Genomic DNA, 22852 nt, shown 5'->3' with positions numbered 1-22852 from the left:
CTCATATCAAAAAGAACTAGGTCTCTGCTTCATGTAAGACTGCCTGAGAGCAAAACTAACTACCGCAGAAAGGGGCAATTAGGGAGAACTTATTTAAGACTTCAATCAAGACAGTTCATGTAGCTCTTTGTCCACTCGGGCTGTAAACTCACATTGGGAAATTGAGAATGGTTTACTGAGCGGGTGAAGATACTGAGTGCGAGTGGAGGTAAGTGTGATTAATCTGCTGAATTACACATACACTGTTACACACGAATTCGCAGATTGGTTCCCCTGTGACACTCTAACATCTTCTGTCATGTGTTTAATAAATCTCGTAAAAGGTTATATGGGGGGCTGGCTCAGACTTCCAGCTAAATTCAGGGAATAAGACCTCAGAATAGGAAAATTCAGTTTATATTAAAGTTATTTACATACACAATCACTCAGTCTCTGGAAATGTTCCCCTTCACCGCAGCCTTCTTCCTCATGTTTACTTTGCATTTGGTAAATATTCAGACATGGAGCTTGAAGACCAATGGACTTAGGTTCCACTAGCTGACATCATTTCATACTCTGCCAATTTGTTAAAAAATAATTTAAGGGCGGCGATGAGAGTCAAAGGACCTAACTTTTCCTCTTTTTTATTTTATTACATGGGGGGAATATTCTGTAAAAAAAATTTCTGTCATTTTGGAAAACCTTGTCATTTGTAAACCAGCCGCTTATTTAATTCAGAATATCTAGTTTTTAATATGTTTACAATACACAACAACACACAAATCCAGACCATTGCTGGAAGCATTGCAGTAATGAGCATTTCAGCAGAATATGCAAAGAAAAATCTAAACAATAATGTTTATTTCTATGTAGAAATTAGTCTTTGTGCAAGATAGAGAACACTATTGTTTTTATGATGCTATTTTTTATACCTAAATTTAAATGGTTCATATTTTTTAATCAGTACTGCCATGGGAGTTTTGGGTCTCAGGGAGTGACCCAATGAGATTTGAGATCAGCTGCAGTTGGGAAGATTTTTTGTGAATAATAACCAACAGCAATAATTAAACCAAAGTGAAAAAATTCTGTCATTTACCCGCCCTCATCTTTCCAAATGTGTGTATGACTTTCTTGTTCCGGTACACACAAAAGGTGAATTTTTGAATATTATAATATTCATCGGGCCACTGGGTCTGGCAAGTTTTCACAAAATTGATATATCTTCAAAAAAAAATGCTTTGGAAGAAAGTCATCATGTGGTTTTAGGAACAACAAAAGTATGATAAATTACATATTGTTTCTGCTTTATGAGGATTATAAATTCAACTGCTGAACTGGATGTTTTAACTGTTGTCAACACTGAGCGTAAGACATTTTCCTTGAATATTCTTGTGTATTTAAATCATAATTTAACATACATAAACATAAATTACATAATAAATTACACCCAGTACCTAAACAGAACTACTACTACAAATAATGCCTTACTTACTATTAATTAGGTGTAAATTAGGGAAAAAAGGTTACCAAATTTATAATTATAAATTCTGAAAAAAATCATAAGCATGTGACAGCTTTTATGCTAAAATATGTGTATGCATGAATAGAGAATGAGGCCCATTATGTCGAAGTTTACAAGGAAACTGTGCTTCTATGATATTGCGAGCACAGGCTCAAAATGAATTGACATTTAGTACTACATTTGAGTTATTTGACAGTGGATCCCTGAATAAAACTGCCATGAATACAAAGTCCTCTGATTCTCAAACTGTCTTCAGATCAGTTCCACATCTGCCTAATGAACAGTGGCTGTCTGTCACCCTGCAAAGAGCTGAGCTCTAAAGGCCTTTAATAAGGTTAAGGAGGGGTGGTAACATATGTAGGATTCTGATGAGATTAGTCTGTGCTGTGTAAAACAAATGACAGCGCAAACATTGCGGCTCATATCAAAAGAACTAGGTCTCTGCTTCATGTAAGACTGCCTGAGAGCAAAACTAACTACCGCAGAAAGGGGCAATTAGGGAGAACTTATTTAAGACTTCAATCAAGACAGTTCATGTAGCTCTTTGTCCACTCGGGCTGTAAACTCACATTGGGAAATTGAGAATGGTTTACTGAGCGGTAAAGATACTGAGTGCGAGTGGAGGTAAGTGTGATTAATCTGCTGAATTACACATACACTGTTACACGAATTCGCAGATTGGTTCCCCTGTGACACTCTAACATCTTCTGTCATGTGTTTAATAAATTCGTAAAAGGTTATATGGGGGCTGGCTCAGACTTCCAGCTAAATTCAGGGAATAAGACCTCAGAATAGGAAAATTCAGTTTATATTAAAGTTATTTACATATACAATCACTCAGTCTCTGGAAATGTTCCCCTTCACAGCAGCTTTCATGTTTCTTTGCATTTGCACATATTCAGACATGGAGCTTGAAGACCAATGACTTAGGTCCCACTAAGCTGGACATCATTTCAACTTGCCAAATTTCAATTTGCGGAAGCACAGTCCTTTAAAAAATTTGCGGGCGATGAGAGTCAAAGACCTAACTTTTCCACTTTTTTTCATTATTATTACACATGAATATTCTGTAAAAAAAATTTCTGTCATTTGAAAACCTGTCATTTGTAAACCAGCCGTTTATTTCATTCAGAATATTTAGTTTTTAATATGTTTAAATTACACCATAACACACATACAGACATTGCTGGAAGCACTGCAGTAATGAGCATTTCAGCAGAATATGCAATAAAATCTAAACAATAATGTTTATTTCTATGTAGAAATTAGTCTTTGTGCAAGATAGAGAACACTATTGTTTTTATGATGCATTTTTTTTATACCTAAATTTAAATGGTTCATATTTTTAATGATTAGTGCCATGGAGTTTTGGGTTCAGGAGAGTGACCCAATGAGATTTGAGATCAGCTGCAGTTGGGAAGATTTTTGTGAATAATAACTAACAGCAATAATTAAACCAAAAGTGAAAATTCTGTCATTTACCCGCCCTCATCTTTCCAAATGTGTATGACTTTCTTTGTTCCGTGTAACACAAAAGGTGAATTTTTGAATATTATAATATTCCTGGCCACTGGGTCTGGCAAGCTTTCAAAATTGATATTCTTCAAAAAAAAAAAATGCTTTGGAAGAAAGTCATCATGTGGTTTTAGAACAACAAAAGTATGATAAATTACATATTTTTCTTCTTTTATGGAGTATTCTGTTAAAATTAAAAATAAAAATTATTTTCAAACAGTGTGCCAACAGAAAAATATGAATCAGGTTGGCTATGTTTAAGAAAAAATATTATAAACAGCATTAAGATCTGAAAAGTGGCACTCTTTTTACATCTAATCAAGTTCCACAGATACACTGCATGATCTTTTGATGGAAAGTTACCTTTAAACTCTGAGCATAAGAGAGCACATCTGACTGAATTGTCTTGTTTCTAGGCGACAACGAAGCGGCTTCACACAGATTGTGTTTGTATGAACATCCTCTCATATCAGCCCACGTTTCTCTCTCATCTAATTTCATCTAAGCAAATATGCGTGTTTAAACCTAATTAACAAAGATTCATACATGGACACTAAACACACTCCTCCTCTGCCTCTATGCATGGAAAAATCTGATTAATACACCACTTCAGTGTTATTCTTAAGGACCACTGATCTGTAAAGCAAAAACTCTTGGTCCAGCAAATCACCAGTTTAGCAACCCTTAATTACAACGGCAGCTAATCAAGGCTTTATTGGTAAACCTTATAATTGATGCTACATAATTTGTTTACAGTGATGGGTGAAGTTCAGTATGTGACACAGCAACAATGTTGTGATGTAGCAGTCTACATCCACAGATACAGATTGTTGTTGGATATATATGTTCACACATACGGGTGTCCACTTACCTAAACACACACACTCCAAAGTCACGGCTGCCACCGCGAATAATAAGGAGAGCTGAGGCAGATCGGACTACGGCTCATTTGAAATCTGGGAATCTCATTAAAAGTGAGAGAAAAGGATTTTGACAGCCTTCTATGTGACATCTCACCCTCTCCTGCTCGTCCACGTGGGCTGCCCTGCCAGCCGTGTCACTTCCTGTTTGCAGAATTAGTCACTGAAATTCTATGAGACGGGAGTCAGGTTGACAGCTTGTTGTTAAATAAAAAGGCAGCCACAAATTATTAAACCCCCCTGATTTTTTTTTTTTTTTTTTTTTTTTTTTCACTTTCAGATTCTTCAGTCGTAATGGAGGTTCTAGCCGAGCTGAAATGCTTCCTAAATTATTTTGATTTAGAGCAGGAAGAGGAAAATCAACGGTGATCAGATACAGTATGACAAGATCCATTTGCGAATGCAGACATTACCTTGTATTCAAGGTCCTCGTAGACCCAAACAGCATTACAAAGATTAAAAATAAAAGGGTTTTAGATTCAGAACATAATGAAGATCAATAAAAAGCATCATCATGCCTTTGTTTAACATCGATATTATCATATGAGCAATTTTCCAATGACTCCTCATTCAATTTGCAAGCAAAGCCAAATCAACCAAAAATCTGATTAAGATATTAACATAAATCTGAGACAAACAGAGCAGCAGGCAGAACTGTGTGTGTTTGTGAATAAGAGAGAGACAGCAATAAAAAGGGAGACAGAGAGAGCCAGCAGCATTTTTCTCACCTCTATCATGAAAGCATTGGAAAGTGCCAATCACTTGAGTCACAACACATGGAAATAGAGAGCCACGGAGCGGACAAGGCCTTGCCTGGACTCAGTGGGGGGTTGATGTATCAAACCAGTTTCGTTGCCATTCTCCAAACTGAACAATCACTTAACATCAGCCGGGTTCAGGTTCTCAGCCTCATTTTGCTTAAGAGAGCACCGAATAAAGCAGGTCTGAAGCTTGTATTTCACAGCCGAAATTGGCCTGTGCCAAGAACACAGAGCACTCGCACAGGAGGGGGTCTGGTGACACTGTCTGCTCTGAAAGTACAACTCATTTCTGAATTATTGCTGGCTTTTCAAAGTGAGAGCAGAAGCAAAATAAAACACAAAGAAGTAAATGCTGCAACACATGCTTATATTGGAGCAAATGTCTCTTTAGAAGAAAGGTCTGTGTCTATTCCCCAAGCATAATTAAGATAGCACTAATGAGCAAGAGGTTTTTCCCAGCACCATGAAAATGTTTTCTTCGCTTTTTAAATGAGCTATGAATTCTGGGCCCAAGAAAAAAATGTAAGATTAAGTACTCAGCTTCAGAGGTCAACAGAAGCCACATTTAAACTGCGTTTCAGCCTTTTGCATCTGTTGCTTTGATTCTGTGTAACATATGTATATATTCTCAGCGAACACCCACATGGTTTCAAAAAAGGTCAGTTTCATTACGCATGCAGCTGGGTCATTCAGTATCATCTTTTATAGCACTTAAACCCTTGAATTGTTGTGTTAAATCAAAAAGATGTACATGAATGTGTGCTGTAAATAAACAGGAAGTGGTTCCATAAGTCTAGGAAATTTGCTGTAACTGGTTTGAGAGATTTTTATGAAAAATAATTAACATTGTCATTCAAAATGATATTAAAATGGAAAAACAATTAAATGGGGCTGACTAAATTTTATGCTTTGGGGGTTAAATAAGTACACTACTTTTTTAAAGTTATGGGTTATTAATCATTTTTAATAATAAAAAAAAATGTCTTATGCTAAACGAGGCTGTATTTTTGTTTTTTATCAAAAAAACAGTAATATTGTGAAAAATCACTATCTATCTATCTATCTATCTATCTATCTATCTATCTATCTATCTATCTATCTATCTCTCACACACACACACACACACATTTAATGTATCCCTGCTGAATAAAAGTATAATTTAAAAATATTTAAATTAGGCATGTTGGGGCCATAAAATAAAGTCTAATGGGTAAAATGAGGTCTGCAAGGCACCTGTGGAATAAGGAGGAAACAAATGAACACATTGCAAAACATAAAAATATACTTGATTATACACTAGCTAAAATAGTACAAAGTGTCCATATACTGTTTCTGGCAACAGCTGAGTCCAGAGAAGGTGGGTGCTGATGTGGGCCGTGTAAACTTATTCTAAGGAATGGTGGCCTTTTGGATACACAGCGTGGGCAGAAACAAATGAGCGAGTGAAGCTCGCATGACATTTTACCGCAGCGAGTCAATCCGCATCCCTTACTGTGAGGATCTAATAAAAAAAAAAATCCAACTTTTATTACTTTGCATGCCTGTCAAATGAACAATACCATCATTTCAGAGAGACTGAAGGCTGTGTTATTTTTCATGGTGGATTGCAATGACATTGGAGACTCATGATAAGGTAATGATATTTTGCATCACAAAATGGCATTGTAAGACAGTAACTTTTTCATGAGTTAATTAAATGAGGAAGACTGCCTAGAGGAGGGGCTATGTGAAGGGAATGAGAACAAATATAATGTTCTTGAGGGAAATGTTAGGCTATAGATTCAAGAAAGATGTTGTTATCGACAAACATAAAACGTATGTAAATACACTGTCTGTTAGCATGGAACGTGTTCAGTTTGGATGGATGAAGCCTGTCATTATTCTATCAACATCTTTACAGGAATAAACATAACACATTGAACAATGAGTTTAAGTCTGAAGTAAAAAAAAAAAAAAAAGTGCCATTGCTCTCAGATCTATTTACACAACCAAGCTAAATGTAAACCAGGGTTGTACGGAACAAAACAAACAAATCATTCAAAAGTGAAATAACTATACACACATACTGTGCATTCAAATATTTGACATCAGTAGTCTGTTTTTTTAAGGAAATTGTTATTAATCTTTTTCAGCAAGAATGTATTAAATTGATCAAAAGTGATAGTAAAGACATTTATAATGTTACTAAAGATTTTTATTTTTAAATGAATGCTTTGAATAGAAAGATTCTATTCATCAAATCCTGAATCTTGAATCTCGATTTCCAGAATCACAACTGCTCAACACTGAGCACCAGTCAGCATGTTAGAATGATTTCTTAAGGATGCTGTGACACCAAAGACTGGAGTAATGGCTGCAAAAAATTTAGCTTTGCCATTACAGAAATAAATTATGTTTATATTCAAATAGAAAACAGTTATTTTAATTGTAATAATATTTCACGTTATTTCTGTATTTACTGTATTTTGCTTTGGTAAGCATATAGATTTCATTCAAAAGCATTAAAATAGTGTAATATTAAAACGCTAGTGTAGAAATATCTCTAAATTCAGAATGAACTTTAATTTTGGGAACAATCTTTTGCTTTCAGCTAAATGGTTTCTGATAATCTGAGAAAAGTTGCTACTGCACAGCAATGAAAATCTGAAAGAAATATGTTTAATCAAGGGTGCTGGAGTGTCATTTTTCAAGATTGTTTCAGCTCAGTTTATGAAATTCCATAGACTCAGAGGGAATCTGAGCTAATTAGAATTGTATCACATTTTCTGCAGCATTGTACATGCAACTTGCGCTGATTTCATCGCTATCCTTTGGGTTTTCCATTCATCTGTGTCTCTCTCCTGCAGCGGTCGGATTTAATGAGACTGACCACATTTTGACATAGACACAGTTGTGAATATCAAATGCTGAGTATACACTCATTTCAAATTCAGGCATCTTCTGAAAGAAAAAAGAGAAAAGTCATGGAGCATTTCAAAATACTTCAAATTTAAGTTGACATCTTCCCTTCAGCACTTTTAACACTAGTTGTCTGAATTACAAATTGACAGATTTGTATGCTGTGCTATGTGCACTGGGTTTACATCACGTATGGGATTGCTTTTAACACAAATCAGAACTTAGATATTAAAAAACAGCCAGTGGAAATTGGTCTCAAGGCTCAGGTTTTGCAGTTTGAGATGCTCGTGACATGAAAATAGGATGCAGAATTAAAATAAATCTGAGCAAGAAAACTTTTGCTGCCTGAGGTGAAACACAAGGTGAGAACTGAGGGATGGTAAACAAAGAACTGAAAGATACCCATTCTTGAATTCTCATCCTCATTTCTTTTGTTGAAACAAGAAGAAAGAGAGAGACAGAAACTGCCAGCTGTACCCTAAAAAAGTGACAGTGTGATATATTGTGACTGCGCTGGTGGAAATTTTAATTACCCGCTGTAACCTTTGTGTCACTAAGATATATCTAATCCAGCCTTGAACTAAGCTTCATTCAGCATTCTCTTGTTAGAGTAAATGAAAAAGAAAAAAGTTAATTTAAGTATGGTGTTTGGAGAGGGGGGAAATGAGAATGAGGGGGATATAAGTGCAGAACAAACTTTGAAGTAGCGAAGCTTTCCCCGCCTGAGGGCAGCTTGCATGCTGCCCCTCTGGAGCAAGGGTTAGTGTGAGTGACTTTGAAGATCACAGCGATGCCAGAACAGTCTGTGTGAGCCTCGCCAGCTACAATGGAAGAGAAGAGCACTATCTCTCTCTCCTTCTGTCTCCTCCTTTCATTCTGTCCTTCTACCATCAGGCTCACTCTCTGCATCACTAACAGGTCCCTCGCCCTCGACAGGCAGGACTTCTTTTCATAACTTCACAACTTCTTTTCTTGCCTCACAAGGAGTAGGCTACCACACGGCCTGCCTGATACTTCAACTTTATTTCTACAAAGGCAAACCCCTGGGAGAGCAGAAGTTCAGTTTAGTGCTTTATAGAAAAAAAGTCCATTCTGCCATTATTTAATCACCCTCATGCTGTTTTGAACCCTCATTTGTTTTTTTTTCTGACTACTCACAAAAGGTGAATTTAAAAGTATACTTACCAGTTTTTTATTTAATATAATGAAAAAGATTGAGGACTGGGGCTGTCAAGTTCCAAAATGACAACAACAACAACAAAAAATACACTATAAAAGGTACCAAAGTGATCGATACAACCCTTGCATTGTATTCCACATCTTCTGAAGCTGTAAGACCCAGTTAAATGAAAAACCACTTTAACTTTAATTTGAGCGATCACAAGAGAAGAGAAGTAGCCATGACCAGCTGTGACCCTGGAGCACAAAACCAGTCATAAGTAGCATAGGTATATTTGTAGCAATAGCCAACAATACATTGTATGGGTCAAAATTATTGATTTGACTTTTATGCCAAAAATCATTAGGATGTTAAGTAAAGATCATGTTCCATGAAGATATTTTGTAAATTTTCTACCGTAAATATGTCATAATTAAATTTTTGGTTAGTAATATGCATTGCTAAGAACTTCATTTGGACAACTTTAAAGGCGATTATCTCAATATTTCGATTTTGCACCCTCAGATACCAGATTTTCAAATAGTTGTATCTCAGCCAAATATTGTCCTATCCTAATACAACAATGGAAAGTGTATTTATTTAGCTTTCAGACTATGTATAAATCTCAATTAAAAAAAAAAATACCCTTATGGCTGGTTTTGTAGTCCAGGGTCACAATTCACAAACTAACTTTTGTTTTGAGTTTAATCTTTTCAAGGAATTGCTCAATCCAGTTCATTGCATTTCCCAAAATAAGCATCAGAAGCCAAATCAGATTGTAATGACCATTGGTGCCTATGGTTTCTACTTTGGTTTATGCTACTTTTGAGAAACACAGTCCTTAATGATTTGTATGCAAATGAAAGTTCAAAGAAGTTCAAGAGTTCATTTCACTGACTCTTTTTCACACTAAAATAAAATTCTGTCATCATTTATTCTCATGTCACTCCATTGACTTCCACTGTATTCCCAAAACCACTGAGACATTTCCCCGATATTCCACAGAAGAAATAAAGGTTTGGAACAACATCAGTTGGGTGAACTGTCCCTTTAAATTTAACAACTTCACAAGATAAGAACTTATACTTTGGTCTGTTTGTCACATAAAGGTATTGCATGACACAGAATATAAATCACATGCCATATAGACTACCTTTAGGTGCTTTATGGGCCCTTTTTGAAGCTTGAAAGCTTAAGACACCAGTCATTGTAAATGCATGAAAAATTTCTGAGCTTTGAAAGTGCTGTGTATTGACTAAGAAAATTTTTTGCTTGTTATATGAAAGAAAAAAATAGTATTTGTAAAAGTTTTGATAGCTACTTACAGTAGTCACTTATTCTTAGCATCTACAGACATAAGCATGTGATAAATTCTTTGCATGTGTTTAACATTTATTCATTCAAAAACTGAAGTTCGAGTTCATATTTTCTCTTTAAAAAGGAGAAAAAATTACTATTGCTTGTTACATAACTTCTAATAATGCACAGACACTACTATTTGGAATAGTATTTAAATTAAGAAGTGCCTATTCTTTGCTTCCTTTTTATTAGACCACAGGGGTATCACAGTTACTACAGGAAGTGTTCCAGCTGATTGCAGAAGCTGCATGTGATAAAAAGGCAGAAGAGCGCACATACATTCATGTTTGTCAAGGGATTCCACATCTCCCAGCTCCAATCCCCTAGCGAGCCTCCTAGAGCTTTATGATTCAATACACCGTTCGCACTGTCAGGATTCCTAAAAAAAAAAACAGTGCAGTAGAACTGGTTCCTCAAGGGTAAACACATTCTTTTCTCTATCATTGGGCCTGAGGCGGACCTGTCTAAAAGAACACAGTTTACATGAACAGCTCTATCTTGGATACGTCCTCAATGGTAGTGGCCAGAAGTGGGTTTGCTTTGAGCAGCGGCGCTGGATGCCACACTTCCGTTCCCCAGTGTTTGTGGGTCTCAGGTGGGCACAGCTGACAGTGACCGGTCACGGCATGCTGCCTGGCACCATTACGGGAAGCCATCACACAGCAGCACGATGGGAATTATTTATGGCCCAGAGGATGATGGCAAAAACTGGAGCTTGCCCTCTGGGTGCAGTGTGACAGGCTGCTAAATCACCATACCACTGCAGCATCTAACGCTAGCGTAGCGCCGCAGAGCTCGGAAACTCTGCCACGCCATCCACAGTTGAGTGAATTACCACCCCAAGAGAAAACACCATGATGAATTCATTCATTAGGGTGCTGTATTCCTGATAAAACCCCTGAGGCCATGCACAGACCCCTCGCAAATAACAGGCAACGGCCCACATTTCAGTCGAGCCTGTCAATGTGAAAAGATCGCTAGGTTAAAAAATCACCATGAGACTGTATTAACTTGTTTGTTCAATTTCCAGAAACCACATAAGTTCTTCAGCCACCCATCAGCGTGAACGGGTAGAGCTCAGTGTAATTTATATGCCGCCATTCATGTGTGGGACATTATCCCTCATGGGGGGGCACTAAATTTTGCAGCCTTCCGTCTGCTGACAGAGTGAAGTGGGAAATGGCGAGGATATTTAGCTAATATTACCGCGCTTGATCAATTTACATGCGATTTTTCATCGGTGTGTAGCTCTCCTGTGCAAATAACATTTCAAGGAAAGCCGCACATCATGGGTGAGCTGCTATTTAGGAGTATTTGTGTATTGATAATGTGTATAAGGTACGTGACATTAGAGAGTCCCCTCTCCACTAGAGTAGCACTCATGAATGATTAATATCTCCTTTAGCATGGCCTATTTACTGCTACTCCTAGATTCCAGCTAGCAGCTATGCGACTAGTAATTAAACATCCTGGTTCTTTGATAAATTAGCGTGACTAAGTTTTGTGGGGTCATTTAATACGTCAACAACTATCCCGACTGTATTTTGCAACTCATAGATACGTGACGGCTCTTAAAATACTCAACCTCACTCAAGAGTCTCCTCTGAATATTCAGCTGTTCCAGAAACAAATCAGCAAAAAATAATTAAGGGGTTCAATCAAGCGAATAATTACATTGATTGATTCATATGAGAGCACACTGACACTTCAGACTCACGAAAGAAACACAAGGATGCTTAGGAACAAGTTAATGAAAAGACAAGGTGCTCAGCCAAAAAGGAAGAGAAAAAAATGGCCTCACATGGAAAGGCCACATTTAATAGCCCCTAACCCCTGGCGGGGATGTGAGCTAAGCCAAAATAAGGCTTGGTCTGCACCCAGCCTCAGCATTTTGTGGAGAGGATTAATTCTATCGTAATTAAGGGTTTGGTTGTGGCTGCTCTTGAAGCAGTAGTGGCTGCGCTTTCTCTTCCTGAGTGGGATGAATTAGCTTGAGGCTCAGATGTTTAGTCTGACACTCTACAACCCTTGGCTGTGACCTACCACTGAAAAGCCCAGCGTGATACAAAAATCTATTTTAAAAGACTGTTAATACATATGTAAGAACAGTTTCTACTTTATAATATATAGTGCATCTCTAGCTTTCAAATGACCCAACATAAGGAAGATGTAAATTCTTAAAATAATAATAATAATAATTTATATATACGTAAATATATGTGCAAAATAAACTATTGCAGAGGAATTTAATATCATCCTGAAGGGATTACTTTTGAAATAATGACCAGCAAGGACAATAGCAAAATATACAGTAAATAGAGATATGATAAAAATGAGTCAGAATGCTATGAATGACCATCATAACACAGTATTGCAGAGTTCTCTGTAAATAAACACAAATATTGTGCAAGGTGTGCATGTGCAATGCTTTACAATTATTTTAAGATGATAAATTTTTCTTTAGTATGTAGGACTAGGAAATATCAAATAGATTTCCAACCAAGCCTAAAGTTTTGCACGGTACTGTATACATACAGAATATGTATATAATATTTATTCATATAGTACACTGTAAAAATGATACGCTGAAAAAAAAACTATTTTATATTTTCTATTTTAGTCTTGCAACTTAAAATTGTAATTACTTGAGAAAATTTAGCAAATTCTTAATGAAAACTGTTTCAAAGTAACTTGTTTTCAGTCTGTATGTGCTTTGGCAGTGCTAGTTACAGCTGTTCACAAATTGAAGTGCAATACAAATGCAATTGTCTAGAAATTATAGTGTTGTTAAAAACTGTAAACCCATTTGATTGCTATGACCCATGGCCAGCTCTAAAAGACTTGAGTCAGTTGTCGTCACAGTGCTTTGGTTATACTGCAGATCTGCAGGTTTAGCTGTGGATTATAACGATCTAAAGAGACATGTCAGCTAATTAATGTGATACAGTAAAGACTCGTTTTCTTTTGCAAGTTAAATCTGTCACAGCACCACAGCAGCGGTCAATAAAGTAGCTCCATTTGTGCAATCGTAAGGCCTGTTTTCTCATGTTGTAACACCTTTCTAACTTGTTGCTACAGGGTCAAAGACTTTCTTTGAAAACTAAATTAGGTTTGCATCAGCTGTAGAATCATCAGGATTGACAGAGTGGAAAATTGAGTAAAGAGACCTAGTTATGGATGCATGAAATTATGTTCAAACACTCAACTGCTTGACAGACATGAACGCAAGTCTCCTTGTCATTACGTTATAATTAGGCTGCATACTGATCAGGAATCATACCATCACTCTGATCAAATCATATTTGACCAGTAAAGATTAACTCCAACTTTTTTTTACTATGTGAATGCACAATTTGGATGTCAGGAGGAAAAAATGCAAATGAATTTGTGTAAATCTGCCATCAAAAAAGAAGGCAAATGTCGGGCAAGAAATAGAGCAAGCATCTGTCTTCAACCAAGAAAATGTCATGTCCTGTTAATCTAATCTGAATGCCTGCCCACTGACGTGGATTTAATTGCACACAAGCGCATCCAGCTTGACTTTTGCTTGATTTCACCCTGACATACACAGACACACTTGCTGCAGTGTATTCTCTGACAAATTGCTTAGTGGGTGCCCACTTTAGAGATCTACAGATAGCAGTACAGATATACCTTAACAGAATGTCAATGAACTAACTCATGTCAACCCCTTGTGTGTCAACAGAAACACCTACTATTCATTATACTGTATACAAATAAACAAATCTTCCTCCCACACGCAAGATAAAAGCTTATCAGTGTCAGATTGAGCAAAGTATCTTGAACCCCATGCTGACACAGGTAGGGAAAAATATGAGCATCTCCAGGTCTGCAGGCTGCCACCTTATGTCTCTCTACGTCAGAGACACACACACACACAGCCGCACAGTGTATGGAAGGGCAGCATACAGGCAGCACTGATGCCACATTAGCTCAGCTTCACTACAGGAACGGGGAAACATTCACAGAGAACAACCCTCAGCATCTAAAAAAGATGAGAAGAAAGGGGTTGGGGGATGTGAGTACTGTTGATGAGTGAATGTAGAACAGAAACAATGTGACAGGACGTGTTTGATTAACACATACTTGTTTTGACAATCATACAAAGAATGAACGGCTTACAAAAAAACAGAGATTCATACTTATACTCATCATCCGCTCATCATCTTTACTCCTTGGGCCAATTAACTGGTCGATATTTGGCCATTTTAAGAGGATAAAAACACACGAACATTATCAGCATTATATTAACTACCTTCATTCTTGTCTCTAGATATTATATACCAAAAATATAATTTCAACACTAATTCACTCTAATATCAATATTCTTATCATGATCATTATATCATGATTAGTGCTATCAAACGATTAATTGTGATTAATCGCATCCAAAATAAAAGTTTTGTTTACATAATATATGTGTATATTTATTATGTATACAGTATATAAATACACACACATGCATGTATATATTTCAGAAAAATATGTTGTTTATATGTTAAATATATTTAATTATAATATAAATTATATAGTATAAATATAGACATATAAATACATGGAAATATTTTCAAAATAAATACTGTATGTGTGTGTTTATACATAATAAATATACACAGAACGCACACATATATTATGCAAACAAAAGCTTTTATTTTGGATGCGATTAATCACAATTAATCGTTAGACAGCACTAATGATCAAACCATATATATATATATATCAGATTCCCTGCAAATGCTTCAATGCAATATAATGCTTTTTTAACATGTTTTAGCAATTTTAATGCTATAAGCGGAATACAAAGCTAATATATACAGCAAAAACTGATACTGCAAATTACTGACAAAAATTCTGGCTGATAACAAGTTTTAGCTGATTATTAATAAATGGCTGATATTTTGCATGAACAGATAATAAAATAAAACACTAAAAACTAAAATCAATTTAATTTAGGCATCAGATAACTATAATGTGAAGCATTATAAAGGGTATTAATTTTGAGATTTCCCAAAGATTACATGTTAATGTGTATTATCAATTATTTTAACAGAGTATTAGATGACAGCAAAGATAATCTAAATGTAAAAACAGCACAATGAAATACCCAATATCACCCAACACAGATAAATAATAATAAAAAAAAACTCTAATAATGGTACTGATATATCATGCATGCCTAAAAAACATAATAATGTGCAACAGCTTTATTCTCTAACAACAGGGGTTTCCAATGCTATTCCAAATAACTGAGAGTGACAGAGAGAAAGACAGCAAGAGGGAGAGAGCACACAGAGCACACATTCAGCCAACGGTGAGATCTACAGTTCCACTGAGTGCACTGCAGACTCGAGGCAGAGCTGTTCCCTCAAATGTCTTGGAGGACAATAAGACTCAAATCACACAGCTCTACCTCCAGAGACAGAGCTGTCTCAACAGCTATAACGAAACACCACCTTCTCCTTAAACTTTACAGATTTACTAACAGTAAATCGTGCCCACTGATAGCACCGCTTATTGTTTTAGCGCCCGTTTCACTAAAGTAATTATGCAAATCAGGCAATGAAGCAAATGCACCCACAAAAATCTGTGCTGGATGCAAAGTGCACAGAACAATTCTACATTTTCCATCTTGCACAAAAGTGAATCCGGGCTTCAAACTAGCCACACAGCTGCCCTGAACATGCCTAATTCACCATTCAGCCCCCATCCTGTGTGAACACCCTGAACCCAAACCCACTTTAAGCATATGCCATTCACAAACAAACTATCCCATCACTCCAGTAGCTTCAGTCAATCTGACTCTGTTCCTGGATCGTACAGCCTCACAGTCTCCTGCAGTGCAGATGTGTGCGAGCTCTGTCAGTTTAAGCCTAAGATAAGGGAGGATTTACCGGCAGATAGAGAGTGATTGACGCAGCTCATGCAAGGTCAGCACACCTAAATGAGGGCTCACAGAGGAAATGTGGGTATTCTGTCTACCACAAAAAGCCTGTGCGTAAGTGTGTGCTTGTGTCTATGTGTGTGTCTATGCAAGCCGGTTAATCATGCGGGTGGGATGTTCCTGCAATCTCTACATAAGCAATTATGCACACTTTTAACCATTATGTTCTCCACTAGAGATAAAAGCTTTCTTTTTATGTTATGTACAACACAGGAATCAACATATGCAATTAAAAATTGAGAAACACAAAGTAACTGCTTTACTCGTAGCTTTTTAAATGACACGTTACACCATAATATCTGGGTTTTCGTTTGAAAGCTCTAACTCTTCCACATAGATGTCTGTAGTATGTTTATGCTATAAGCGAGTAGAGCAATTTAATAAGACCAAACTATCCCAATCAACCAATTATTATAAACAAAGCTGTTTGCTCCAGAGTTTCAGCAGGAAGTTGAATTGGAATCTGAATTGTAGATATTTGAATTATGCAGACAGACAGACAGACAGACAGACAGACAGACAGACAGACAGACAGATAGATAGATAGATAGATAGATAGATAGATAGATAGATAGATAGATAGATAGATAGATAGATAGATAGATAGATAGATAGATAGTGAAATTTCATATTCCAATTCTGCATCCTGTTTGCTCAATTCAATTCAATTCACATTCAGGAACTGAATTCCTAATTGAATTTTTTTCTGCACACAGCCCTGGCTTAAATGGCATAATGTCAATACAGGAGTATAGTCGTTGCATGCAAACTATGTGAGGAAGACAAACACTTGAAAAAGCCCAGTTCAACTCACTGAGCGCAACAGCCAGTTGACAAAGAGAAACAAAGGACACAAAAAACATGGCACTATCTTTAAAAAAATAATAATTGTGTAATATGTAATTGCCATTTTTTATAGCAGCGCAATTACACTTTCCAAAGTAACATTTCCCAACATTAATAAGTTCAACATAGACTGAACAAGGTAAACAACAAGTTTCCAAAAAGTGAAAAAAGAAAGAGAAGAAAGAGGTCAACTCCATGAGGCCATAAAGTCTTGTGTTGACAAAGCCAGTCTCATAAGATTCTGCATAGTGGGCTTGGTAAAGTATTCTTGAAAGACACCAAAGGCTATTGGCTCAGTCACAAAGGCCTCTTCTCATAAAGAGTGTACTTTGAAAATTCACAGGTGACTTGTAGCCAAGCAGGCAACTCTAAAATGACTGATATTCCTTACAGTCACTTGGCTTTGAAAAATGCACAAACAAAAACACAAAAACCTCTGATCACCACCCTGGAGATTTAAGCAGAGCCTCATTGGCAAACTGGTCTGGAGGAACAAGCTCAGTTTGGAAAGCCTCAGGACTGTGTATAAACAGACTAAAGGAGGGGAAACTCTGATCTATTCTCACCCTCTCTCAAGTGAAGATGACTACAATTTGCACTTGAAATTAATTACCCAGCTGTGAGGACGTGATTGACGTGGCGGCAGGTTCCTGGTGTCCGAGGCAGCGCAGAGAGGAGGCGTTCTCCAGAAGCTATAGGAGCAGCCAGCGGAGCGGTATGGAGAGGAGGAGAAGACCTGGCAATTTGGGTATCCTGGGACCTACAGGAAGAAGAGGATCATATCGTCACCCTGCTGCCAGAGAGAAGATGTGATAAGAGACTGAAGCAAACAGAAAATCAAACAGCTGCTCATTGCTTCCCCTTGAAACCCTTGGATCTGGGCCGCATGCCAAGGCGAGGACCCGCAAATGAAGCTCAGCCCGGGATACCAAGCTCTCTGGCTTCTGAGCTTGACATGATGCTGCTGCCCAGGCCTCCTAGTTGTGCTAATCTAGCTAATGGCTAACCAGCGGAGGCTCCCTTATCAGGGGACAGCATACTTGTCCCCACAATCCCAACAGCCAGCTGAGCTCACACATGGCCGATGGTGGGAAAGCGAAGCAGAAGGAGTGCGAATGCCAATGAGCATCGCCGGCCAAGCTGAGATTTCATTACTTCCTGGACGTGCTCTTGAGCCACAAACAGCTCCAAGCTGGGCCCGAGGTCTGCCACCTGTCCCGAGTTCCTCTTTAATCTCTAAAGTCTACTCACCACCTGACCTTCACGTGTGTCGATGGGCACAAATCCTATTTCAATGATGGACAAGCGACAGAGTCTCAGCTACGAAAGGCCTACGTGAAGATGTGTCACTCACCCACCAGTCAAAGTACAAAGGTGGGCAAAAAATTCTGAAGTTCAAAACAGAGCCATAAAAGTTTAATGTGCAGCTGGCTGGTAGTAACTAGCCAAGGCAATGAGACCAGATATTTCAGAGCTTTAGCAGGCATTCATAATTTACATTGTAGTTTCTGCTGAGAGTAAAAGTCTTTCTCTATTACCCAATGTCCCTGTTCCATGTCATGCACATGAGGCTGTGGTATCACTTAGCTGTGTGTGAATGAACCGATATATGTAGGGGCTTTAGAAACACTGACCAAATGACAGCAAGAAGAGTTCCTGAGCTTTTCCTCTCTTCAATCTGACAAGTAACAAGAAGCCATTAATTTTAACATCTAAAAGAGAAAAACAAATCTATGCTTTTATGTCTGTTTTACAATACTGTAAGATTCTTGTACGTTCTCTAATATACAGTTGAATCTGTCCTCTTTAGTGTGATTTGCACTGTGGTATATCTGAGACTGCAGCTCTTAAAGGGATAGTTCACCAAAAAATTCAGTTAAGCATTCTCATGTTGTTACAAACCTGAATGACTTTATTTCTTCTGTGGAATACAAAAGAAGATATTTTGAATAAAGGCTGTTTTTTATTTTCACTTTTTTGCCATAAAACAAAATTCAGTGGCATTCAAAACAATATAGATGTTTAAAAATGTTTCAAAACAGCTGGATAAAAGCAAAGACAATGGAGCCAAACGGGACACTTTTGAGTCCTTAAGTAATCATAATTCAAGAATATCACACAGTTTGTCAGCACCAATAGCTTTGTGCTTAGTGCGCCGACACAGCGCAAATGTACTCATGGTGACCCAAGTTTGATTCCTGTCTCGAGGTCCTTTGCTGATCCCGCTCCCCTCTCTTCACCCAATGTTTTCCTGTCTACTCGCTATAAAAGCCCATAAATATTACTTAAAAAAAAATAATTTTGTACAATTTAACAGATAGTTCACAAAAAACAACACTGGACCGCCACTTATCCCCAAAACAACCTTTGACCCCATTCTTTAAAATATCTTCTTTGTGTTTCACAGAGGAAATTAGTACAGGAACTACATGAGGGTGAGTACATGACAACGTTTTTGTATTATTTTTGAGCAATGCATCCCTTTAAAGATAAAACACAAAATTCTTGAGGGAAGATAACTTAAGGACTCCAAAGTGTCCTGTTCACCTTATCGCTCCATCCGTGAGCATTCAGCCGGCTGAATCAAGAGCGTTTTAAAGCCCATCTGCACATTCTCACCAACAAGAAGTCTCAGGTGGCCTAGAAGTGAAACTCGGAGAAGGTGGAAGAGATGGAGACAGTATGACAGAAAGCAAATAACTACAGTGAAAAACACTCAGGCTGTGTACCACCCTGCACCAAACTCTGCCGCAAAGGACCAACAGCATTTAGTCACGAACCACACAAACAGAGTGCTTGTCACTTTAAGTAGGACACCATGCTGAAGTGCATTTACCACACAAGCTAATCCATCATTCACCATGTTAGCTCCTCTGTCATTCCCTTTGCGCCCTGATAATGAACCATTTTGTCGCTAGGAATTGGGAGCGTTCATTCAGATAAACTTCAACATGGCTTCAGGAGCATGAAATGCTTTTTGATGGTGAGTCAAATCACATCAGCTTTATTTATAGTGGAGATTGTCACAAACCAGGTTTTATAGGAAGCCATGCTTATACTTTACACCTTGAATGCTAAAGAAAAAAATAAGCAATGGTTGTTACTTATAGGTGATGTACGACTTTGCCCTGAGTGGATCTAATGGATGTCAGTCTATTTGCAGATAATGGAGTATATAGATCCTAGCAGAGGGCAAAGTAATTAAAGAACCACCCAGTAAGAACACGTAATGTGCTCTCGCATCCGCCAGCCACTGAGAGAACCACAGATAATCTAGAGTGAGCATTTATGCCAGTGAAAGAGACACAGAGAAACAGAAATATAAAAAACGGAGAGGAAGAGAGTGGTAGGTTGGTGGAACAGGCAGTGCAGCTCGAGAAGTGCCTCTTGCCACTCTCACTTACACAAAGCCGCGTCAGCGTCCCCAAGGTTACCATCTGCCTCTCAGCAGAGCGAGGCAGCTCTCCACGATCCACACTTAATCACCGCAAAACCTCTTAGACACTCATTTCCCGTCTTTGTCAGAGGAGACTGCTCCTAACAGAGGGGAATTCTCAAAGTGCTGATACATTCAATGGCCGTCTCACTCATTACAACAAACCTTAGCTCTCGATTGTTCGCTTTATTTCAGCTAGCCATCGGCATACTGGAATCAATTCATCAAAAGCTTAAGCAGCTAATGAACTGAAACACAGTGGAAACGAGAGCATTCTGGGCAGAGAGAATAGATAAGGATAGTATGGTGCTGAGGTCCTGTATTGTTTTTGATTACAAAGGTGTTGTTAATGTGCCATAATGCAGCATTTTACATTATAAACTTGGAGAGAATGACATTTAGCAAAAAGTCTAAGCTATTTATGGTGCCAAACGTGTTTTTCTGAATCAGTCTTATGCCTAAGGTCTCTGAAAATAATGGTGGAGAATTCCCTCTCGGTCTGCCTGCTTCCTCCATTCCAAGTTCATTTTCAGGAGGCATGTTATTTCTTTGTTATCAGTTTCCAGAGAAAATAAAATATGTGCATATTTAGCACCGGAAGACCTCTGCAGTCAAGCTAGCCGCCTCAGTACTGCTGCACAACAACAGGCAACCCACATTAGTTTGTGTTTGCACCAGTGGTCCAAGATTTGAACAAAACAAAAGTATATACATTCAGTACTGCTGCATTTATATACACCCACGTTACTCTACATCATTACTCTCACATATATGTTTTAATGCAAAAAGTTTCACAAAACTATAAAGCCATCATTACCCATCTCACATAAGCTAAAAGAGAATGACCTATTAACACCAAAGCATTTTATTGACTCAGCTACACTCAAATCCAACTCCCTTTAGTCTTTAAAAGGCTTCTTCAGGGCAATGTCTTCATGACCTCTTCCGCTTCACACACACAATGCAGAAAGTGATTAATTCATGTTTTGCACGCAGAAATGGAGCCTCACCAGAGGGTGTTAAGTAAGCAGAGGAGCCCGAGGTGTGACCCCCCCTCGACTTATGCACCCTTTTCCCGCAGTCTGGAACCAGCTTGGCAGGATACAGATTTCCACTGAGCTCCAGTGTACCCAGGCGGCTACGCTACACTGCACACACAAAGAGAAAAACATGAAAAGCTCAGCGGAGCCGGGTAATGAAAGATTATATGAAAGATTAGAGGACTATCTTTATCATCCCAGATTTGCTCAATCTTTACAAGCTCGGATGTCTCCATAACTATATTGGAGAGGATAATGGTATGATAGGCCATCATCTCCATCATCAACACCAAACGGAGCATAGCAGAGGACAATAATCAATCCGGTCACGTTGATATCCCCCATCTGAAAGCTATGAAACTCAATTGTGAATGTTTATGGGCTTTATAGTATAATTATGATGCTGCTTCATGTTATTAAAACTTAAGTTGTTACATCTTGGAATCTGGTTACCACAAACATGGGTGTTTAATATGATTTCAACAGCATTAAAAAGCGCCTTGGCGACACCAATGACGCAAATGTCATTTTATTTAATTGCCGTCATTCTACAATAAAATGAACGTGTCTTAAAACAGTATGCACTACAGATCCTTTTGCAATTTCATATGCGTCAAACGTAATTTGAATATTCAAGGAATGGTGCACAGTTACTTCATTTGCATATTTCTGCCATGTGCTGATTGTACATTCCGAGTCAAAAAATGTTATAGCATAACTGCAAGTGCTTCCAAGTTCCCCCCATTAAGTAGAGGCACATCTCAGAGCTGTACATTATCTCACGTCTCACCGAAGAAAGAGCCCATCAGCAGCGTTCCAGCAGGAAAAAAACAGCTTTTATTGGTCTCAGTCCCTCTGTGGATTTGTGCTGTGATGGTCTTGATGGAACATTGGGGCTGATGGCCACTACTTTCCACATCCAAACTCATGCCGCCAATAGATATGGGGAGAGTGATACACTTCAATGTGTATACAGCCCCATTATCAGGCCTGTAATCACACTTTCTTTTTCCCTAATGGAGTTTTGGTCGACTCTGTGAGATTGTTCTTTCTTTCAGGTCGATGGGAATACATCATGCTCATATTCTGGGTGATATTGATCTAGGACTAGTCAATAATGCCTTTTGGGAGATAAACATCAAACCATACCAACACATGTGGGACACTGATATGTTTGTTAAAAGGGTGAGACTCTAGGAGGGAGGCCATGGCCAAATCCTTTGATAAATAATTAAACGCAAACATAACCCAAACAGTAAGGTATAGAAAAACTATAAAAAGGGCATCTTAAGTGTCAGCTGAATTATCCTCAGATGGCTTCCATATAAACAGGAACGATCTCCGATAAAAATCAAGTCAAGTTCTTGTGTAATCAAAGTTATTGCATTATATATTACATCTTGTTTAGCAAATATGTACAGTATCTTATACTATAATATGATCTCAGATCTCAGA

At 37.9% G+C, this 22852-nt stretch overlaps 1 protein-coding gene across 6 annotated transcripts in view; it reads right to left on the bottom strand.

Moving 5' to 3' along the window:
• Positions 1–22852, bottom strand: part of LOC109101834 (dystrophin-related protein 2) — a 110017-nt gene that overhangs the window by 56264 nt on the left and 30901 nt on the right. For 3 of the 6 annotated variants that reach the window (XM_042738257.1, XM_042738260.1, XM_042738263.1), the window contains exon 2: positions 17535–17681. The exons of 1 other annotated variant lie outside the window; for it this stretch is intronic. The gene's annotated coding sequence lies outside the window, so the exon portion shown is untranslated. Of the gene's footprint in view, positions 1–4664; positions 4860–17534; positions 17682–21367; positions 21506–22852 lie in introns of those variants that run through there. 2 more of the 6 variants (XM_042738259.1, XM_042738262.1) reach the window with 2 other exon arrangements.

The sequence above is a fragment of the Cyprinus carpio genome, chromosome B14, assembly GCF_018340385.1.
Source record: "Cyprinus carpio isolate SPL01 chromosome B14, ASM1834038v1, whole genome shotgun sequence".
Taxonomy (NCBI): domain Eukaryota; kingdom Metazoa; phylum Chordata; class Actinopteri; order Cypriniformes; family Cyprinidae; genus Cyprinus; species Cyprinus carpio.
This window is presented reverse-complemented; position numbering and strand designations above follow the sequence as displayed.